This window comes from Pangasianodon hypophthalmus, chromosome 27 (genome assembly GCF_027358585.1).
Source record: "Pangasianodon hypophthalmus isolate fPanHyp1 chromosome 27, fPanHyp1.pri, whole genome shotgun sequence".
Taxonomy (NCBI): domain Eukaryota; kingdom Metazoa; phylum Chordata; class Actinopteri; order Siluriformes; family Pangasiidae; genus Pangasianodon; species Pangasianodon hypophthalmus.
In genome coordinates, this window is record NC_069736.1 from 7,387,334 (window position 1) to 7,402,567 (window position 15,234).

General features: G+C 37.7%; 1 protein-coding gene across 7 annotated transcripts in view; it reads left to right on the forward strand.

Annotated features, from left to right (window-relative positions):
* cita (citron rho-interacting serine/threonine kinase a) overlaps window positions 1–15,234 on the forward strand; it is an 87,365-nt gene that overhangs the window by 21,495 nt on the left and 50,636 nt on the right. The window lies entirely within an intron of this gene.

Below are 15,234 nucleotides of genomic sequence, written 5' to 3' on the forward strand. Positions count from 1 at the left end.
GGGAATGTTATCAGACACTAGTTAGGGAAAATGCTCACTCTAGACCCTTTAAGGGCTCTTCAGCTTGTCACTCTTGTATAGAAGAACTGTTCTACCATTCTATTTAGGGAAACCCACTGTTTGAAGAGGATATCAAGTAAAACTTTTTTAGGAAGTACCATATCCAAAGAACAGCGTACTGCTGAAAATTGCTCTGTGGTGTCCTGTCTGATAGAGAAGCCATTCTATATTTTCCCTCCATAGTTTTCTTCCTTATATTGCTTTGACCAGTCACTGATTTGTAGTATTTTTACCTCAACCCATATGTCCTCCTTATGATAAAAATAATGTGTAATGGATAAATGTTAAATTCTTTAGCTAGCGCACTGCGCAAGTAAAAGCTCCAGTGTGCTGCAATGTTCCCTCTAAATTTTTTATTGCTGAACAAAACCTATTTCTATTGGCCTGAACTTTCTGCTGTTTGAGCAGAAATATCCCATGAACTAGCCTATGACAACTCTAAGCAGCACCGCTACGCTAACAAGATTTAATAGGAGATTGTCGGATGTGTTGACCAATTAACATGGCTTGACTGATGAGCGTTATTTGTGGTTGGGTTGACCAGGCGTGGAAATGGGACTGTCTCTGTTTTAACACATTCTGTTTGTGCTCCTTAAAAAAAACAAAACAAAAAAAAAACAATGCTGTTATGAGAGTTAAGTGTACCGGTAGCTGGCCTAAACTGCATGGCAATCATCTGTCAGTTACTCCAATTGAATGACTTTTTAGACACATTTTTTGTCAGTATTTGCGCAGATTTAATTTTTTCCTGCATGGGAGCATCATCAGACCGTGCGACCGTGCATACAAGCAGCTCAGAGGGAAGAGTAGTATGCCGCCCCGTCCCATATTGTGAATGCCTGGAAACTAACTAGGCTAAAAAGTGTTAGCTAATATAATATATTAACATATAGCCAGCAAGTAGGCAAGCAACTATTGCAATGGCTATCAAGTCAGATGATTTAAATGTCTGTCGGAAAACGTGGTCTCCTATACGAGCCTTTATAACCTGTTGTCTGACTTCAGAGCAGAGCAACAAAACATCTTTCTCTGATGCATCCTAGCTTCCCTTGTCCATGCTTGCAAAACAGATAAAGCCGTGAATGTCTTCACTCTCAAAACTTGAACAGTGGTCTAAATTTAGAGGAAAAATGAGACACCGTGTTGTTTATCAGGGCTACTTTGCCATGCAAGAATTCAATAATTATCACCCCTGCTGTTCAACACAGATCACATGCACATGCAGTTTATGTAATCTTATTTAAATTTCCTAATGAGTTTAGTTACAGCTAATAACTTATGTTTATTTACAGTCCCAACATCAGTTTTCAGCATTCCTGACCTTGTTAATGAGTAATTTAGCCAAAAAAAAAAAAAGAAAAAAAAAAGACACCGCTAATGGTAATGATTGCAGCTACAGCTGACTCATAACCAGTTTCCGGTATTTTTCTGCTGTAATGATGTAATGTGTACATGACATGTGTTACGTATGTCTGACCATGCCCCCCTTCTTTTTCCCCTCAAAGCCACAGATGATACAATCCTCAGTCGGTGATAGTTAACGACCACGATAAGCCGAAGGCACATTGCATATGATCTCACAAGCCTAAAAGCTAATTAAGTGCATTAATACAGACTAAGGGAACCGAACACGTAAATGGCAATTACTTCCTTCTTACAAAGGTTCTAAATGTCAAGTACATCATGCTTGTGCCCTCAATAAAAAGTTGGTTTTGTCTTTTTCAACGTTTTGACTGAGATGTGGTATTTTGTCTGTGAAAGATATTATTCCAGTCTGGTTAGCATCTTCATATTCTGTCGACATGTTTAACAGTGAGGTGACTACTTGTAGTACGCAGGTTCTATGACAGCTTTGTGCAGAACCCTTTTTTGATCTTTGTCAAGACTTCCACACTCCTGCGTGTTCTTGATTCTGAAAAGTGTTATAGTATTAGTAGCACTATAGTATTGAGGTGCATTACACCACCATGAAGTGTGTTAAGTCTAAATATAACTACATACCAAAGGAAAACATTTGTTTTGAGAAAGTCAATGAGGAATTTATTTTTTTTTCTTTTTCTTTTTTTTTTGGGAATATTTTCTGGTTGTCAAACCTACTTGTCCACTGGGCATCTATGAATAAAGAAAACTAATAGCCTGGACACTAAATCTGCTTGTTCTGTACTCATTTGTCCACTTCTGCAGTATGACTCCTAGGAAGTGGAAATAATGACAAAATGACAAAAATGACTGATTTGTTACACTGTTGAATCACACTCTCTGTTTGAAAAGCGCTACATGTATTTTGTACTTTACGACAGCTACCAGTCACGTGCTTCCCCCGAGACTGGAACATTTGAACGTCCTTGATGGAGGTTCTTCTAACTGGCAAAACCAATTATAACCGTGATGTTGTTGGGAAATCCTGACAGCAGGAGACAATGCTTGGACAGTTGCACCACTCAGGAACCCGTGGCAGAAGTGTCATGGCGTTTGTGTGAGACAGAGTTGTTGTCCGTCTCCTCACGTATCGGGCGGAATCAATATGACAGAAAGGTTTTGATTTATCCGGCAGCCCATTTTTTCGCAATGATTAGAAGCTAAATGTGACGCACAGGCGTGATTAGTTTGTGTCTGTGGACCCTGAAGCTAAATAAAGTACTACAGCTGCATTTTGAAGCTTCAGCATAGGAAGCCGTGACAAATTCAGCTTTATCTTCACCTTCAAATCTTTCAAAGTGATGGTGGGATGAATTTTACATGCTCTCTCTCTCTCTCTTTTACTCTCCTCCTTTTACCTTTCCCTCCTCACCAACATTGGAGTAAAAATAGACTTCCAGCTTGAACGAAATGAATTTTAATACTCTGATTTTGCTCTCATATCATCCTGCATAAATAATGCGACAAGAACTGCGAGAACGAAACAGCCTCAGGAAGCATGATCTCAGTTGGTGTTAATTGCTAATCATAAATCCCAAAACAGGATGTTTAATTAATGCAGGATTGCAGCATTGTTTGTGTAAGAAGCGTCTGTAAGTCGCTTTGGATAAGGGCATCTGACAAATGCTTTGCTCCATGGTAATAGATTCCTATGTGCTTACTGCACATACTGTCTTTAATTGGCATATGAGCTTAGCTGGTCCCTGCTGTAGGGTTCGCAGTGTAACAGCCATTTTAGTGACACTTTTTAATGACCAACTTGTGGGTTTGTGCTTTGCTGGCAGTGTAATAACTGCCATCGATGCGGGCTAGTTTGTGTTCGAAAACAGTGTCTAAGTTTGCAGTTTGAGTTTTATGTTAAAATCCACACAATGGTAGGGTAAACAAATTGAACACTGGTGTGTTCTCTGAGCCAAGCTTAAAATAGAAGACACTGTGACTCATTCACTTGTATCTTGCCGAGGAATGTTTGGCTCTTGTTAACAGCCAATCTTATAACAAGTGTGAGACATGTTAAACCATTGAGACCAAGACTGCCCAGTGTTTGTCTAGCAAGTTTTTCCTTTGGGGTGCAGGAAGTGACCTGAATGCACTACCATAATATGTTATTGTGTTTAAAGCTATTGTACAATCATATATAAACGGTTTTTTACAGGCACATTGGTGCTTGACGTTTCTTTAGGTTCAAACCAGAGCTACAACCTTAATGTAGCTAACAGCTAATGGAAGTCTATCTCACCTGAAATCTTGTCTGTAAATATCTGCCTCAAACAGCATCCACTTTTTCAGTAATGTTACACAGACATCCTCTTGTGGTTTAGGACACAGTGTGACTTACTGTAATGTAAAAATCAATCGTTATGGGAGCAGTCGTTTTGGAAAATCTTTCGACAGTGATCCATTCTGAATTAATCAAGTGTAAGCCCTACTCCCTCACAGTACTACATCCTCCAACTCCATCCTGACAACCCCAAATGGTTTTTGTCTATATAGGTTGAAAAGAGAGGCATAGTGGGGAGCTTGTGTTTGAACCCCCTGAAATATTTTCCAGTTCAATATTGCTTTTTTGTGGGCGGTTAAAATAGCACACATACGACACAATTGATTATATGCATGTTAAATAACATTGTTTTGCACATTAATTGCACTATAATGGTGTTCAGAAAAGTGTAGGTTTCACTGCTTCAGAATGGACCCCAGTCTTGGTATCACTCTGCCCCTTAGGCCCCGCCTTCTGAAGTTTAAACACAGAAGTTTACTGGAAAACCTGAGGGATAGTATGGTGAATGATATATGTAGTTTCAAAGTGAAATTAAATTTGTATATACAGATTTTATAAAATTGTTAATTTAAAAATGTATGTAGGGTTTTTTTTTTTTTTTTTTTTTTTTTTTTTTTTTTTTTTTTTACATTAGTGCATAACTAAAGAAGCAAATGTCAGTCCCAGCATGTCTTGGCTGTTTTTCTTTCTTTCTTTCTTTTTAACCACAGCATTCCATTAATCTTGTCAGATATTCCCCCAAAAACTTTGGGACCTTATTTTTGTCATAGAACCATTATTACAACTGAGATGTATAAGGGCTAGGGAAGTTATATCAGGACTGAGACAAAATTAATTACAGATGATAGATGTGAGCTGTCCTTGGGTTCAGTTGGAAGCTGCTGCTTAAACAAAGTATGACATATTTTATTGAACCTGCTGCACTTGTTATTGCAGAATTCAGAGTGCTGAGTTGCTTTAGTCTGAGAGCTTTTGTGCTTGTGTAAATTTATGCATTAGTTTATTCTACTGGTGTATTTATTTAGTAATAGATATGATAATCTCAAGTAAATGAATAGATTAAAAAAGTCTTATGGTGTGGGGGTGTGTCTGCAGTGTGCATCAAGTCTAGAGAGGAGGGTGACTGCTTGTGTGTGTGTGGGAGGCCCTTTTGCCTGATACAGAGCCAAGGAATGATAATGCGTGGAGTCAGCAGGAAGTATTTCTGAAACTGTGATTCATAGCTGGAGAATGTTAAAGATGCAGGCTTCGCCTCCTGGATAGCCATTCATTCAGCAGATTCTCATTCATTCAGCTATTCACTGGATTTGGTCACACAGTTGCCACCCTCAGCCAGCTCTCCCCTATCATATGAAAGCCACCAACCAGGGAGGATAAAGGCTAACACTTGCTTCCTCCAAGACCCATTAAGCCAGCCAAACCAACTGACAGTGCCGTGTAACCCACAGAGGAAAGCGCTATCTACCCAAGTCTGCATACATGAGCACACAGATGCTCACAATTGGTTAGTGTCGCTGTGATTGACAGGGAGAGAAAGAATGCCACCCCTCCGACCCTAAGAGCACAGCCAGTTGTGCTCTCTTAGATCCCGGCCATGGATGGCTGTGGCATCGTCAGGATTTGAACTCACGATCTGGTTTGCCAGTATATCTTTATTAATTTAGTAATTTAAGTGAATCGTAAGCAAGCATCTTTTGTTTGAATGAATTGAGTTTTTGTAATTTTGTAAGAATTCAGTAGTGCTGAATTTTAATGATCATTATTTACCAGTGACCATGGTGCAAGTGTCCATTGTAACTTATAACCACTAAAAAAAACGTATCCTTTAAAATTGTGTGTCAGAGATTGGTCTTAGTACCAGTGGCTGTAGTTAGTAACATTACAAGAACAAAGAAAAACTTGTTTATGCCCGTGGTGAAAGTGCATCAAAGAAATTAATGGATGGCAAGTTAATATCAGAGAGGCACTTGTATACTGGAGCTCTAAATGGGATTTTAAACAGATGCGTAGATGGCATTGTTTTACTTGATCAACGAGTGTGTCGATATCAATCAAACAAGGAATTGGCTGGGACAAACACTGCATTCTCCTAATAAGAAATCTTTCCTTAAAACGGAATCTGTCCATATTTCAGGAGAGAAAAATATCTGATAAGTTTGGATAGAATATGTGAATGTGAAAGTCTGTATCTGCTTATGAGCTCTGTGAGATTGTATAATTGTAATGATACATCGTCTAAATTAGAGTATCAGTAATGTCAACCATAGACTGATATGTAGTGCCGATATAACTAGGCAAAATTTTTGATTAGTAGACATATAATCTTGGCTCTGCACAGTTTCTGATCGTGAAGTTAAAAGCGACACGATTATCAGAGACACATTTATTATAGTGCAGCAAATTTGCTGACTGCCATCCAGCCTTCTCATTTGTGTATTTATTTTTAATGTTGGAAGTATTATATATACGTCAAGATATACATTACATTGATTTCTGTACTCAGCTTGCAAGTTTGACACGGCTGAACCCCGAAATACCACTGTGTGTTCTGTCTTGTGTCAGGGTTTTTTATAGGAAACCTGAGATCAAAAATATTCCCATTCATTTCATCGTACCCCAGACTCCTTTACCTCTCAGAAGTTCAGCATTTGCTCATTTGCATTTTTTCTCCCTTGCTGATGGAACATCTCACTTACACTGAACCCTATTTCATAATTATGTAAGTTTTAACACTATTATTGTTATAATTAGATGCTTTATATTTACTGTGATATTTGTACAGTGTCTTTGAGTATCATGAAAGGCACTTATACATAATATGCTGTTGTTGTTGTTATTGTTAATATTATCATTTCCTGCTTCCATTTGAAATGTGTAGCCTGTAATTATGCTCCGAGGCCAAACACAGAGGGATGATAATTAAATTAATTATGGGCTATTTTGCCCACTCTCTATAGGTGAGATAGGAAAGGAGTTGTTTTTCAAAGGCACCACTGCAAAAAAAAAAAAAAAAAAAACATCAGAATGACTTCTCTAATTGTAACAGAGCCAGCGATGCAGCTTCACAAAAAATCTGATACACCCTGAGACCGTGTGCTTATTTTCAGCCACCCACACTCAAACAGGCTTTCACACGTCTTTAAGCGCTGCCAGTGCCAATAACACAAGACTGTCGTGATAGATTGTGGAGCCGTGTCCCCAAAGGGCAGCACCAGTTGGCATCACTTTGTTGAAATGGGGACATTGGCGGTCAAGTAGCCCCTGCTGTGCCCTAGCAGCCTGGCAGGGACATGACTATGACAATTACACCATTGAAATGTTTCAGCTGAAACTGAACATCTTCCATAACCTTCCTCCATTTGGAGGGCCTTCTGTTCTAGACCTGCCTGGGTGGCTTGTCACATGAGAGAAATATTGCTGAAGATCGCACTGGCTTTTTATTAGTCATCAAAATGACATTTATTTGAATAAAATTTGCTTTGACCGACATCTTTGTGTTGCAGTCTTCTCGTAAGTGAAACTTTGCATCAAATTCAACTTTGGTAGCTTCTGAGTAATGTAACAGAAAAGTGTTCGCCCTATCATCTGGAGATAATGAGTTTGAATCCTGATGATGCCACAGCCATCTGTGGCCAGGAGTCATGGGTGCAAAATTGTCTGTGCTCTTTGGGTGGGAAGGGTGTCATTCTCTCCCCTGTCAATCAGAGCGTCACTAGACATGTATGTGGAAGAAGGCAGATATCACTTTTCTCAGAATGTGTTGCACAATACTGTGATGCTGCATGAGCAGCAGTTTGAAAAGATATGGTAAGTTGGCTTCACATGTCTCAGAGGAAGCATATGCTAGCCTTCACCCTCCCTGGTTGGTAACTGTCATATAATAGGGGAGGGAATTTCCACGTGACCAAATTGGGAAGAAAAATTGGGGAACAATTCAACTTTGGTGAATGCTGATACAGGAATTTGCATCAATAATCGTCAGCACACCTGTTACACAATTAGTTGGGAGGTTGGATTAGATAGTTATTACTGCTGTATTTTCTTAGTTAGCGAGCATGAAGCAACCAGCCTTGCTCAGACTGACTGCAGAATAGATTGCCAACAAACAAATATAAATGTATACATAGAATATAATAGAATTTAATAGTACTCTTGTTTGATATTTCCATTTTTGCTTCAAAATCTTCAGCCACAACTATTTAAATGTGCATTTGCAAGATGGCTGCCATGCGTACCCTGTGTTTAGCATGTCACTTGTGCATGACAAAAATAACTGTATACTAGTGGTGCAATATCATCATGTCTTTTGGGGCAGTATGTGAAGCAATGTGCCAAACAATGCATATGTGGCAGCCATTAAAAGAAAAGAAAGAAATATGTTATTGTGATAGGCTTGTGGTTGAATGGTCTGATATAATGTTTACATTAGTGCTGCTGTATCATAGCCTCAACCCCTACCATCTTTATGATAGGAAGCAGTCAAAGAAGGTATTCCAGTTCTGGCAGTGGGAGGTATTTGAGCTTTGGCTTGCCCCTTAATGGACAGATACTCTTTAATCTTCTAGATGTACAAAAGTTACACAGGAGAATATGTGAACAACATCAAGTATAACCCCAATCTAGGAGGCTATATCATGGGTAAATTGTTAACAGCACCAAAGTTGTCACCAAGAGTCTCCCAGTCCTACTTTGACCACAACTATTTCATAAGGAGATGCAAGTGGAGAAATTCCTCCTACAACTGCAGCTTTACTCAAGTCAAGTGTTGATTGCATCTTATATAGGCAACATCAGACATTATATCAAACCGTCCTTCTTGAAATCTATTAACTTAAGAGTACTTTCCACTTGGAACACATTTCTTCTCCCATTTACTTTGATCCCCAGATAGCACCAAATGAAAGGCGCTAGCAGCTGTTCTCACTACCTTGAGTGTTTTTAAAGTGTGTTTAACTTCTCCTATCTGACAAACGTATGCAGTCCAGATTGGGACTTTCTCCCCCTCTCTCTCACTCTCTGTCAGTCCATCTCTCACAGCATTAGGCACTAATTGCCAATGTGAATGATGTTAAGCTGCTCCAAGAGTCTTACAGTGCCAGTCTACCCAGAGACAAATCTTACACAGGTATAGAGCAAAACATAATGGATCTCTTTTACTGGGCTTAAAAATATCTCTGCCTTTGTGTTTTCGTGTTCAGCGAGCCTTGTCTGCTGCTGCCGTCTGTTGAACTGGAACTCTGACTAACTCCATTTCTGGCACATTTTGAAAACTCTTGAGATAATGGCTGTAATGACAAAGCCAGCAAAACTTGCTGTTACTGTCTGGATTTTTTTATTCCTTCTTTTATCTCTCATGTTTCTAAGCACATATGTGTGGTTTGTTCAAAGGTTTTTGGGCTGATAGAGCAGAGCAGATTGTGTAGAGCATTTAAAATTGAAAATGATGCCTCTGCAGTTGGGCTGTGTATCTGCTTCAGTCAGCGCTATCATGTACCACCGATGGGGGGGGGGGCAATCGATTCTTTGATGCATTGCAATTTTCTTTTGAACGATTCTGCATGATTATATGGACTTGGCATGCAATGTTTTATTGCCACTAGTCTCAAACCTGGTACGGTTGGTATGTCAATAAATGTAGCCAATAACCTTCTACTTTAACAGAGGCAATTTGCCTGACATCAACAACAGATCTTTCCCCATAGCACATTGGCAAACACGCAAGATTATCTTGTTTACTCACCACTAAGTGATTGACGCATAGGATTCCATTAACTTTTTTCATCCAAGTGATTATAAGTTGCTTCATTGTGCTGTAGTGTTTAAAAGATTGGAACTATATATGGAGCTATAGCTACACGGAAGTACTGAGATTCCAACTTTCAAGATCCTGTAGCTTGTGGCTAGAAGAGTGTACAAAAGATATCAGATGCTCTGTAACCTTTGGGCAGGGCCTCAGACACTGATAGCACACTGCCGCAGTAGCGCTAAACTATGTTTATTACATATAAAAGTAAAGAAAATGGAGAAGGAGAAGGTTGTGTCATACTTTTATCATGAACTTTATTATTTTTTAATTTGTTTCATTTATTACCTACAGTAATGTCTTCCTGTTGCTGATATTTTGGTAGATTTTAGACTTTCAGACTTTAGATCCATTTTCCATCTTTAACCTTCCTTGGCACAGTAGTAATTTACAGTTAGGGTGAATCCCAAAATTTCTATTAACTGTAATAGTAAATACACACTATATAGGGTATGACATAATGGCATTGTAGCACTATTTGAAATTCGTTAATAGAAAAGTGTGACTTGGATCATTCCAGTTGGAAATGAATGAATTAAATGTAGCCTGAAACCACTTTTTAAAAAATAGATATATATTTTTCTTATTTAATTTAAAAACAGTTGATACATAAATATAAGAAAGTATTGCATAAATAATACATTTATTTAGACACACACAGAGATCATCTAGCCAAAAAGATTAGGAAATTAGTTTAATATGCTTTAACATTAGACTCTTAAATGGTTAGATTTGTCCTTTGAATACGTAATTATAATAAATATTATTAACATATACAGCATTCATTCTGACAGCCCTAATGAGTTGTGATATATATATATATATATATATATATATATATATATATATATATATATATATATATATATATATAATTTAAAGCAGTAAGTGGTTATATTAGAAAAATAATAATAAATAGACTAAGGGAATCGAAAATCAAGATGCAGTAAGAGGCATAAAACTGTAACCTGATATGAATAAGGTCTCTCTCTTTCTGTGTGTTTTTATCTCTGACTCTGCCTGGTGATTGCTATATTATGTCCTTTGCCCGAGGGTGCTGCTCTCTGCTGGCTAGCTGTCAGTCATGTGGTCAAACCATGAATACTTATGAGCTTCTGCACTGGGTTTGTTTGCTTAGATATTTCACTCCATAATGTCCATCTCTATGACACTCCAGTTACTATATATATATATATATTTATATATATATATATATATATATATATATATATATATATATATAATGTATGAATGTATGTATCTATAATCTGCCTTTCCTTTCTCTTAGGGTTTCATGATTTTTCTTTTCCTCATTATTTTTCTTAGACTTTTCTACTCCATGTCTTTCTCATTTGCATTTAAATGTCAGGTACTTGTTTTCTTCTCTCCTTTTAGGGCTCAGTTTGTTTTTTCGTCTCTTTTTTTTTCCTCATGCTCCCTGATGCGTTAATCCTCAGACCTGCCCTATTGGTAATTGCTGCCGTTGTCATGCAGCAGATGAATTCTGATATTTCAGCCTGTATTTTTAGTGCTTGTTCATATGTCATTAGACGCTTCCTCAAATCAAGGCTGGCAGATGTTTTGTTTGAGGAAATGGCTGGTCTAATGTTTTAGACAACACTTTACTGTCATTTCTTGTGTATTTATTTTTATTCAAGGCATCATATTCACACCATGGGTCTGAGGGGAAACAAAATTTCAATCCTCTGTGTGTCCTGTACATATAGCAGAATTGACAGTAAAGTTGACTTTGACTTTAAATTGATATACACTGTATTTAGCTGTGTTTTTGTGACAGGCAGATAACTGGATAGTTGTGTTTGATGAAGGATAACCGTCAAATAAAGAACGTTTTTGAAGTCTAATGTTCACTATTAAAAGTGGTGCTTGCAAACTGTAAACTATAAAAATGATAAAATTAGGGATTGATCCAAATGAATAAAGAAATCACATAGCTGTATAGCCAAGAGCCAAAGCAGTGACTTTTTCTTTGAAACACAGGTGCCCAAGAATTTTAATTGGCGTCCTGTGGTGCGCTATCAAATCCAACAGATGATTGTTTTAAAATCCATTGACTCTATCTTGTGCAGAAAAACTCATTGTTGTGATGTTCAAAAGTTTGTTTCCAGCTAGAAACCTAAAGGAAAATCAGATTCGGATTGTACTGAAGCTTATGACCAGAAAAGTGTACAAAAGATATCGTTTGCTTTGTGGCTTGTGGGTGGGTTATTTGAGGCTTAGATTAGATAGATAGCTGAAATATCACATTTTCCAGACCTAACCAGTATCATGTCTCTACTTTCATTTCATTTTCATCCAGCAATTGTGATTCAGTGGTTCAATTCTGGATTTAATGGCATGCATGAGCTACTGGTTTTTTCACTGTTTTAGGAATATCAATATCCATACTGGTGTTTGCTTTGGCTGTATCTTTTTTGGGGTAGTGGTGATTCAATGTTGAAGGTTCTTGGTTACTAATCAGCAGGTTGTGAGTTCAAGCCTGGGGCTGCCAAGCTTTCATTGTTGGGCCCGTGAGTTAGGCTCTTAGTGAAGTTACAAACAAATAAGAGTATGACTTTATTGCTACCGACCTGGCAAGGGTATCCAGCTGAGATTATCCAAGAATTCAGTAGGTAAATCACAAGTGCAGTAAGCTCCAGATGAAAAACCAAGAATAACAGAGCAGGAGTAGAGCATCAGGATGAATCAGGCAGATCCAGAAGACAAGATTAACCATAACAGTAGAAGTGTGTCATTATGTGGTACTGGCTGCATATCAGGCAGTAGGAGTTCATGTACAGCTTGACACAGAGAAAGAACAGATTATCATGTAGGCTTTGATCATACAGTGGCTTAAAGGGCTGTACATTGTGATCAGAGTGTAAGCAGGGGACTCTGGCAGGTCTAGCTGTGACAGCGTGACTAATAAGGAGAGCCAGGAGGTAACACGGGTATGATGGGGCAAACAAGGTGATCAGATACACCTGCCCATCAGACTCAGCAGCAAACAAGCCTGGACTGGATTCAACTAACTAATGTGCTTCTCTTAAAATTATATACATCAGGACCTGGGAAGCAACACTGCATTTCTGTTTGGGTGTGTGTGTCTGTGTCTGTGTCTTTGTGTGTGTCTGTGTGTCAATGTTTGTGTAATAGGCTTTGACAGTGATATAATGCATGGATCCATGTTAAGTGTTTTTTAAAAAAAAAAAGGGAATTGACTCTGTCAGTGCCCTTCTTATCTTGTAGGTGCCAAATTGCGTGGTTTAGGTGATAACATGATGCTCATGGGCACAATTCTCTTAACATCCACAACAGCCTGAAGTGGTTCGGACACGTATCTGACAGCTGCAGAAACAAAGCAGCCTGAGCCAATGCCGATATTTCCGTCTATCTGTCGATATTGTTATGGATGATTTAGCTTTGTTAGATGTAAGCACTGGCTTTTTAGGAATGATATGTGAGTAAACATTTTGTAGCACTGCTAGTAAATATCATGCTTGCAGGTTTAGCAATTAATTACAAGGAGGAAAAAAGAAAAATGCATTCTAATTTTGGTTAGATTAAATTAGTGCATCAAGCTAGCAGAACAAATATCATCAGTGATGGGCTGATAATATAATATTACAAGAGCACAAACATGGCTGTATCATTATTGTATTGCAATTGTTTCCACCATTTTCCCCCTTTTTAATTACTGAAACATAATTGGTGAACTTATCTAAAGTTTGCGAATTCTCTAATGTTTTATTGAGCCTCCTGTTTATATGTTTAAATGTCTGTTTGTTTGCGTACTGTGGTGGTATAGCAATTCATTTTGAGTCTAAAGTGAATAATTATTTTACACAAAGCCTATTTGTATTCAGGGTGTTGTATGTTTTGAAGCAATGTACTGTAAATAAGCCTGGATTATACATGCTTTTAGCTACGAGTATACAGGATGGCTGCCACACGTATCGTGCAATAGCAGCTAGTGCTCACAGCTAGAGGAAATGAAAGTATTTGCGGATTTGCAGAGTGAAATAAAGGCTGTTTCCTCTTGATTTTAAAAGGATAAAGTTTTACAATGCGACAATTTTGCATAAATAATTGAGTTAAATAATTGTGATTTCAACATTAAGCAAGAAATAATAATGAAAGGGCCAAGCACTTCCCCACCCACTAATGACAGAGAAACACCAGAAGCCATTGGAACCATCAGCATTTATTCCCAATTCCTGTTTAGCAATCAAATTTATTCACATGGTGTGGACAAGAAATAAATTTTGTTCAGCATTGTCTGTCAATGCAGCTCAAATTTCCAAAGATTAGACATCCACATTGGGCAAAATTTGTAAGAGAAGAAATTCAAAATGGTAGATAGTCTAATACGGTGGAAATTAACATCATGATATCCACTGAACTGGGCATGACCCAAAGAATTAGAGGGGAATATTGCATTTCTACGACATTATGCTATGGAGTTATTATCGCAAAATTGTCCTGCTGGTGGTGCTAAAGCACTTGAGGGGCGTGCACCAAAATTACTGTGTAGGTAGCTGAGACTGTCCTCTATCACCAAATTTAAAGAAAAAAAGTGTTCTATGGGCTGCCATAGGAATAATAATAATAATAAGCAAACATACAGTAGCATTAGTGTGCTTGGCCCCTAATAATCATGACTATTATTTCAGTTACTACTGTGCATCCCTAGACCGGGATAAGCTAGTATTATCACTCGTTCCTATCAGAAAATGGTGCAGATGCACTTTTACGCCCGCTTTAAACACAGGCTGCGTCTCTGTTCTGCTGAGTACCCAGGATGTACTTTAACGGCCTGCAGCACTCAGCCTTTTTACACTGAGCAGACAGGAAGCAGAACTTCCTGCAAAACAGTCTGCTGATCATCATGCTGTTCAAACCTGCTCTAATTGGAAAAGGGTTTAAATCCATTCATATTCAACTTAGAATCTTAAACCTCCACATGGAAACCTCCGCTCTGTAAAATCTGCACTTTAAAAACGTAAGTGCCGAACTGCTCCAGGCAAACTCTGACTCAGCATTTCGGTTATTTAAGGCTCCTGTGGAGGAACAGGTTTGGTAATTATGTCTGTATGAATTAATGCTCTTATGGGGATGTAAGGAATCGACTTCCATTAATAGTCAGGTTTCTTATATTATATTCTCTCTCTCTTGCACTCCCTCAGTCATTGAAACACATTAAATAACATGATCATAACTACTCTTATAAGCTTCTTACTATGTCTGTATCATTGCGACATTATGGTTTTATTTTAACAATTTTTTTTATCCCAACAATTTTTTTTTTTACAAGAGAAATCCATTCCTGCAATTTATACTCATGTCCTCATTGTATTTATTTATTTATTTATTTATTTACTTATTTACTTATTTATTTATTTATTTATTTTGTTTGACTTTCAATTCAATATTTGTGCCTAGTGCATAATGACCATTTTTCTCTTTTGTGTTAAAGCTTCTTGGGTTTTCCTAATGGTGTTGGATGACAAATGATTTTTTTTAAGAATATATAAAGTCCTCATAAGGGAGAGATTTTTGTTTAAATAGGATGATGATTTATTTAGCAAATTTTCTCCAGTTCTTTGAATAAAATAAACATCACACACAGAAATTCACATTTTCTAATCAATCGTTTCTGCCCGTTGTGCTA